Genomic DNA, 9,014 nt, shown 5'->3' on the forward strand with positions numbered 1-9,014 from the left:
AAATGAATTAATTTTAAATTAAGTTTACCAATTTTCTTATTTTTGTAAAGTTCATAAAATTTCTATTATTATATTATTCATCTTTTCTTTAGCATATTATTTTTTGCTAAAATAAATTGTTTTCAAGATAAAATCGTGTCAAAGTTTGTACTTCGTAATTAATACTTAATCAATTATATTATATTTTAATCCGTTTTCGTAACTTTATAATTTGTTTTCGTTAACCCTTATAATCCGTTACCATAATCATTTTTTCAAGTTAAACTATCATTAAAATCTGTAATTCGCAAATACCATATTTCTTATAATAATGTTAAATTATTAATCAAATATTAGTTAAAATAATTAAAACGTTAAATTCTGTTAAGACTTAAAAATAATATTATATTATAAAATGCCTTAGCATAATAAAATATATTAAAATAATGTAATATCCCGTTAACCAAATATTTACAAACTTTTTCATTCCCGTTAGTTAGATTTTGTTTTTGTTTTAATTATAGTTCGAGATGTTCAATCATTTCAGCTTCTTTAACGCACTTTCGGTTGCTTTGGTTTCGTTATCTTGCTTTCGTCTTTTATTGCATGTTGATCTTTGATTTCGAGGTGAGTTTCTCACCCCCCAATTTTAACACTTTTATACATTTTGGGGTAGCATATATATCCTATATATTGAATGGTTTATCGAGTCACTAACAAAACTGCGATTCATATCATGGACTTGTGTGTTTATATGCTTACTTGCTTACGTGTGTTGATTTCAATTTCAAGTTGTTGCCTCAATAAGTATGACCATACTCCCCTTTGCACTCAGGACCATTGTTTCGAGTGGAAAAGGGACTCTGGATCCGAGTACGCTGGTTATTACCGACTGGAAAGGACATTGCATGCGAAGTAGTTATAATTTTCACAAGTTTCATGGAATTACATGATTTTTATGTACTTACATAAAACTTATGTGAACTTACCAACTATACATTTAGTTGACTGTATATTATATATATATATATATATATATTACAGGTACAATATTAGAGGATGAAGCTTGACGAAGACACTAGACTTAGGTTATTTAAACAAACGGACAAAATCTTTAGTTGCATTCATTATTTTCCTTGTATTTCTTGTTTAAACTTGCGTATTTGAAGTACTAATAAATTAATGGTATTGTAACTTAATAGTGTCACATGTGTTTTGAACAATCTGTACATCACACTCTGGCGTTTCCGCTTTAGCCGGGGTGTTACAACATGCACTCTGACGAAACCCCAAAATAGTGACATAATCCGTGAACATTTGGTACCATGCTCGTGGGGTCTGTTTAAACCCGTAAAGTGAATTATTTAGGCGACATATGTGATGCTGTAAATGAGGATGTCAAAATCCCATAGGTTGATGCATATAACCTGTTTCAGATAAATTTCCATGCAAGAATGTGTTTTTAACCTCTAGCTGATCGATGTCCCAACCGTGATAAAGAGCAATGTTTAAAACAACACGAATGGTTGCCGATTTAACAATGGGGCTAAACATCTCATCACAATCAACGCAACCTGTTGCGACTTACATCGTTCAAGAGAACCATCAGATTTTGATTTATGTTTAAAAATCCACATGCGCCGAATTACATTCATGTTTTATTGACAGTGTACTAAATCCCGTTTACACCCGAACACTCATTTATAGCAAAGTTTGCGTTTCTACTACAAAGTAGATTCCCATAAGAAGAAGCAAGTGGTTTCTTGTTAATGGTGACTTAATGACGTCTATACTCTTGTGGTCACAACTCTTGGCTTCCTTGTCTAGGACAAGGTATACATTTTCAAGAAGGTTTTTTCTATTGGTTTTAGCAATCTTGTGCATGATCTTCATGGCTCAGTTCATTGGGTTTTCCTCAAACAAGGTACCAACGAGGGGATTCAGAGATGAAAGGGAGCATGAAAACAAAAGATGATGGAGGGTATGGAAGAAGCAATATACAAAAAAAACACCATGATTGAAACATGTAAGTTGTTTCAGAGATATGAGCTATCCTAGTTGAATAAAAATAGAAGGTGGACATGCCGGCCATGACACGCTTGCCGGGACCTATGGGCTCAACGACAAGGACGCAGGCGCAAACACCAATCACACCGGAGCAGAAGCTAGTGAGTAGATGGAGTATAGCACATATCCAACAGTTAGGGGAGATGGATGTCAATAAAGAAAAACTGGTGCTCATGATGCATAGAAGTGTGAGTGATCTTTTTCTTCCCAATTTGGTATCAGAGAGGTAACTAAATATGTCGCTACCTACAAAATAAGATCACACATTTGAATCAATAAGCGTATGTTTAAGAGCGTTTTGAATAAGATATTAGATAGGTATAATAGTTTAAGGTAATAAAAACTCAACCCAGGTTAAGGATGAGTACCATGTAGTAAAATTGTGTCCCATCAAAGCATAAAACCCTTGGGGACCAAATTATATACCCCTAGCGACAAACTAATGATGTTGTTCCTATTGCTATCCTACTTAAACGCAAGTAAAGCTCTAGACCAAACGCTATAACAAGTAACTTAAATATATAAAAAATGATTTGTTGATCACAAAACTATTAAGCTCAAATTACAAGTTCTGAATTAAAAAAGCTAAACGGAAATTTAAGTTGAAACTCAATATATAAAAATTCTGAAGTAAGTTATAATTATGAAAAAATAACTCTTAAATATTGAGTTGAAATGTCAAATTTAATATATTAAATCGTAAATTGAAGATAAGTTACGAAGCTTACCTGTTGAAAACTAAATTGAAATAATTAATTAAGTAGAATAATAAAGTGAATTACCAAACCATTTGAAATGCGGTATATATCTATAAATAGTAGTTATGAATCTTTGTTTTTAAAAATTAAACTGAACGTTTTAATTAAGTAGAATAATTTAGTCAACTTGCCAAACCATGTGAAAAGCACTATACATTTTAAGTAATTAGTAATTACCATTCCCTTATGATGGATTTGCCAACAGATAAGTAACATTTATGCTTTAACAAAAACTAAAACCTTAACTCGACCGATCGATCCTCGACTCGAGTAAATGCCGAGTCCAATATGAACTCAACTTCTAAATTGGATTTATAAAGTAAAGCTGGTTTGACTCGACTCCACTAGTATTGTTAAGATTGAGCCAGAGTAAGTGTTGGCCAGTCTCCAACTCTCTGAAGTTTTAAGATTACCATAAGTCTATAACTATTGCATGCAACCATAAAATAACATAATTTAAAGATATATAGGGTTGTTACCTGTCATGGCACCACAAAAGAACAAAGCTTGAACCAATCCAACCTTGTATTTTTGTCCACACGCCTATTAAAAGCAAATATTCTCTCCATAATCTTCTCCTAATTCTTTCTCACTGTTAGGCCATAATGTTAGTTCCTACTATGTTAAGGTTTTAACGTTGGCTTTTATATTGTCTAATTCTCTTGTAAACAAATGATAAAAAAGACATCAAAAATACTGAAGCCAGATGACTATTGATTTTAAAATGGTATAAGAGCAGGTCTAAATTAAAAACGCCAAACCCTAGTTAGCGCCCCTAATGGTCGGCGACGATGATGATGCTAAACTTACAGCGGCATGTGTTGGGACAGATTCAAGTCCTATACCAGGTTTGACAAAAGATCAATATCACATCCTTTAGACACTTTTCTGATGATGAAAGTGAACTCAAGAACGACACCACCTCCATGGCCAACATCGCAGGTAAACAATATCAAAATAATGAGTGGGTAATAGACTCGGGAGCCACCAAACATATTACCCATGAAATTGTTATCCTTAAAAACAAAACAGAATGTATGATCGAAGAACCGGTCATTATTCCTAATGGAGACGCCATTCCAGTGAAAGGGAGAGGGATTCTAGAAGGCGGAATCGAGATCAAAGATGTTCTCTGCGTTCCAAATTTCAATTGTAACCTTCTTTTGATTGGACGGTTAACCGAAAACCTTCAATGCTCTGTAACATTTTTTCCAGATTTGTGTATCATGCAGAAGCTCAAAACGAGGAAATTGATTGGTGCGGGTAAGCGGAAAAGCGGTCTATATCAAATGGGGATGATCAATAATGAAAGAAAACTTATGATGACAACCGGAGACACTTGGCATAAAAGATTGGGTCATGCCTCTGATGACAAACTCAATGCAATTGATTTCCTTGAAAAGTTTTCCTTTAAGCAGGTTTGTGACTCTTGTTCTAAAGCTAAACATACTCAACGTCCTTTTCAAACTAGTATTACCAAGATAGTTGAATGCTTTGAGTTATTGCATTGTGACATTTGGGGAAGATATCGTACACCTTCTTTTTCGGGGGCGCGTTACTTTTTAACTATTGTTGATTATTACAGTAGAAGTGTTTGGTTATTTCTTTTAAAATACAAGCAGCAAGCAAGTGATGGTTTAAAATATTTCCATAAAATGCTTAAGAAACAATTTGGAAAGGAGATTAAACGAATTCAATGTGACAAACCGGGGGGGGGGGGGGTTCACATCAAATGACATGGCTCAATTTTATAAAGAACAAGGGATATTACTTGAAACCACTTGCCCCCACACCCCAAACAAAATGGGGTTGTGGAGCGAAAACATAGGCATCTAATCGAAATCGCTCGAACTCTTCGGTTTGAGGCCAATTTACCTAAAAGATTTTGGGGTTAGTGTGTCTTGATGGCGGCCTATATCATTCACCGGCTACCCTCCAAGGTAATCGATGGCAAAACACCTTACGAGTTTCTATACAATCAAAAACCTTATTATGATTTTATGAAGGTTTTTGGTTGTTTAACATATTATCAAAACACCGATACAAAAGGAGACAAGTTCGAAATGAGGGGGAAGCCTAGTGTATTTTTAGGCCATCCACAAAGAATAAAGGGATACAAGATTCTTGACATTGATACCAGAAAAATTATCGTTTCTAGAGACGTAATGTTTCATGAAGTTAAATTCCCTTTTGATTACCTTGAACAAGAAAAGGATGAAATAGATGTTTTTACATGGCCAAACAAAGTTTACTGTGATGAAACCGCAATTCAAGGTGAGCCCAATAATGAAATTTGGCCAAATCAAGAAACAAGGAATGAAAGTGAAACTGGGCCAAATCAACAAGACATAGCTGAACACACAATTATTTATGAACATTCTGATGTGGACCTACCTTTACAAAGGGAAGAATTAAGCCCCACGTCAATAACTGATCATGCGATCATAGGACATAATGATGAGGTCCGCAATCCTATTCTTGAACAAGCAAGTGTAATACAAAATGATGAAGACCGAGTTAATTCTCCCCAGCAGATCAGGCCCAAACGAAATCTGTCACAGCCGGCACATCTCGCCGACTACAATGTCAACCTCCCTCCTTCGGTAGACCACTCCAAACCCCCACCAACCCAAGAATCATCAATGGTACACCCCTTATCTAATTTCGTTTCATATGAAAAATTTTCAAAAACTCATAAAGCTTTTTTGGCGACCATCGATTCAAACAATGAGCCAAGAAACTTTAGAGAAGCTGCACAAGATCCAAGATGGAAAGAAGCCATGATGAGAGAAGTTTGTGCACTTGAAAAAAATGGTACGTGGACCCTCGAAGACTTGCCCAAAGGGAAACGCGCCATTGACTCAAAGTGGATTTATAAAATAAAGAGAAAATTACTGTTTGCGTCCCTGTGGTTTTAGGGCGGAGACACAATGAGTCCCCGAAAATATTTTTGAACTGGTTGAGTCCCCGTGGTTTCAGAAATGAACAATTTGAGTCCCTGTGGTTTCAAAAACGAACAATTTGAGTCCCTATAGTTTCAGTAAAATGAAAGTTTACCCTGAAAGTTAAGTAACGGCAGGGACTCAAATGGTTCATTTTTGAAACCACAGGGACTCAACCAATCCAAAAAATTTTTCAGGGACTCATTGTACCTCCACCTTAAAACCACAGGGACGCAAACAGTAATTTTCTCTAAAATAAAATATAAACCAAATGGAGAAGTAGAACGATACAAGGCACGCCTTGTTGCCAAGGGCTACACCAAAATGAAAGGCGTTGACTACCATGACACTTTCGTCCCAGTTGCCAAATTGTTATGGTTCGAACTTTTCTTACAGTTGCTGTTAAGAAGAATTGGACGATCCATCAACTAGATGTGAATAACGTCTTTCTACATGGGACCTACATGAAGAGGTCTACATGAAAATTCCACAAGGGTTCTCAAGGGATGGTGAAAAGAGGGTTTGCAGATTAAGAAAGTCTATTTAAGGTTTGAAACAAGCATCACGCAATTGGTACCAAAAGTTTACCATGTTTCTTATGAGCCTTGGTTTCAAACAATCCAAGGCGGACCACTCGCTTTTCATTTTCAGGAAACATAACACTTTTATAGCAGCCTTGATATACGTGGATGATGTGATTGTAGTAGGAAATGATCTTCCAAAAATTCGTAAAGTGAAGGATAACCACAACAAGAAGTTTAGCATCAAAGAAAGACTTAGGAAGTTTAAAATACTTCCTTGGCATCGAAGTCGCACGCACATCAAAGGGTATTGTATTAAGCCAAAAAAAATACTTCTTAAATATTTTAGAAGATTGTGATCTCCTGGGATGCAGACGAGTGGTTTCCCAATGGAACAAAACATAACGTTAGATAAAGATAGTGAAGAACCCAAAGTGGATGCCAGCCGATACCGTCGCATGGTGGGGAGATTGTTATACCTGCAGACCACCAAACCCGACATTGCATACGCTGTAAATGTTTTGAGTCAGCTTGTTGCTTATCCAAGAAAAAACCACCTAGACGCTATGAACAGAGTATTAAGATATTTAAAGGGGACCGTGGGACAAGGTATACTTCTCACTCGAGAAGGCGGTTAAAACCTTACTGCTTATAGTGACTCAGATTGACTTGGATGCCCATTCACTAGAAGATCACGGACTGGAGAACGAAGAAACAATCCGTAGTTTCACGCTCTTCCGGAGAGGCAGAATATCGATCTATGGCAGCTATAGTTAGGTTTTGTGGCTTAGATGGTTCTTAAGTGAGCTAGACCTCAACTTCAATGGGCCAACAATGTAGTTTTCCATGAAAGAACTAAGCATGTGGAAATGGATTGTTACTTTGTTTGAGAAAGAGTGAAGTCTAAAGAAGTTCAACCAATGCTTATCGATACAAAAATGCGGATTGCGGATCTTCTCACAAATAGGGATGTTCAAAACCTTACCCTTTTACTTAATACCTTACTCGGACCCTTTACCCTTTTAGGAAGAAATGTGGACCCGAGACCCTACCCTCTAAACAATAAAAGGGTTGGGTATAAATAAGGGATTCAAGGGTCCAACCCTTTACTCTTTAAAGCAGTAATCACAGCTCATTTTCTGCATTTACTAGTTGCATATATCATATATGACTTTAATATATGAATCCTAGAACAATTATATTTTCATTTAATAACACAGTAAACTCTAACTTCGAAAGTTTATCAACCATTTGAACAGATGCAAATAATATTCACATTCACAAATTACATGTAAAGAACAATTCAGTGATTTTCATATATATATGCTTCCAATCAGTAGTATGGTTTTTATTTTTCTTAGTAGTTGGGAAATTTATGATGAATCATAAATAAAATATAAACCTCTCCTACATTTCAGATTAATAGCGAATCTGATGTATCTATCTAGAAACTAGTAAACGGGTAAAGGGCTTGAAAAAGGGTCGGACCCTTGAAACCCTTTTATCCTTTAAGGTGAAATTTAAATACCCTTTACCTTACCCATATTATATATCCGGGTTTAATTAAGGGTTTTACGAGTCGTATTAAAAGGGTTTCAAAGGTCTGACCCTTATCTTGCTCACCCCTACTCACAAAAGGATTAGGAACGCAACAACTCAAATTCCTTCTTGACAAGTTGGGCATTAAAGATTTACACGCTCCAACTTGAGGGGGAATATTAAAAGCAAATATTCTCTCCATAATCTTCTCCTAATTCTTTCTCACTATTAGGCCATAATTTTAGTTCCTACTATGTTTAGGCTTTTAACGTTTGTTTTTATATTGTCTAATTCTCTTGTAAACAAATGAAAATAAAGATATAAAAAATATTGAAGCCTGATGACTATTGACTTTAAAAACACCAGTCCCAACTTAGCCACGGTTGACCACCCTTTGCTATCGTCCCATCGCCATGAACCTGGCTGAAGCCCACAAACGCCCTTGTCAGAATCCCATACACATTCAGAACAAGGTTCACATGTCCAACCAGCTTCATGGTCAGCAAAGATCGTAACCATTGTGTTTATGGAATCAAGTGCCATGCCGTACACGTGAGAACAAAATGCTTGAATTGCCAAAACCCAAACTCATCGCAGTATGTAGTTAAATTTGGTCGACGGAGAGCAGCTCAAGTTCTGGCTTCCCATGATCTGTTGAGTTTAGGTGACCGGAGATCATCAGAATTCTTTTTATCGGGTGACACTGTGAAGTCGGTGTAGAACGAGCTGGTGCAAAATACTCAATGCTATATTTAGTTATATAGGCGAAAGGACAGATAAGGGGGCTATTTTGAAAACAAAGAATATAGAAAATTCGTTCATATTTAATTATGTAAACTAGATATCAGTACCCGCGCGGTGCGGGTTTTTGATGAGGGTATAAGGGTAATGTATGAACATAGACATATTTCATTGTAAGTATAGCATTAGTTACTGTTACAAAGAGAGTTAAAGTAGGTGGATAATGTTGTAGGCCTAACTTGAACATTGGTACTGTAATTCACACAAAACACAAAAAACCCGTGCGTTGCAGTGGGTTGCGTAAAATGTAGTACATGTGCTACTAATTAAATCCAGGTTGTAATTTGACCCATTACCAAATATAAAAATATTGCAAGCTGTCAAAAAAATGTAAGTTAACTTATATAACCCTTTATCAATCAACTATAAATGAATCTTGGTATAGTGATCTTTCAAACAAAGAGTTT

General features: G+C 35.9%; 1 pseudogene; it reads right to left on the minus strand.

Moving 5' to 3' along the window:
• Positions 1-1,680: 1,680 nt before the first annotated feature.
• On the minus strand, positions 1,681-8,485 carry LOC143599473 (organic cation/carnitine transporter 4 pseudogene; annotated as a pseudogene).
• Between the last annotated feature and the right edge of the window lie 529 nt (positions 8,486-9,014).

Source organism: Bidens hawaiensis, unplaced genomic scaffold (genome assembly GCF_021521415.1).
Source record: "Bidens hawaiensis isolate Kalapana, Puna unplaced genomic scaffold, B.hawaiensis_p1.1 tig00052228_1, whole genome shotgun sequence".
Lineage (NCBI taxonomy): Eukaryota > Viridiplantae > Streptophyta > Magnoliopsida > Asterales > Asteraceae > Bidens > Bidens hawaiensis.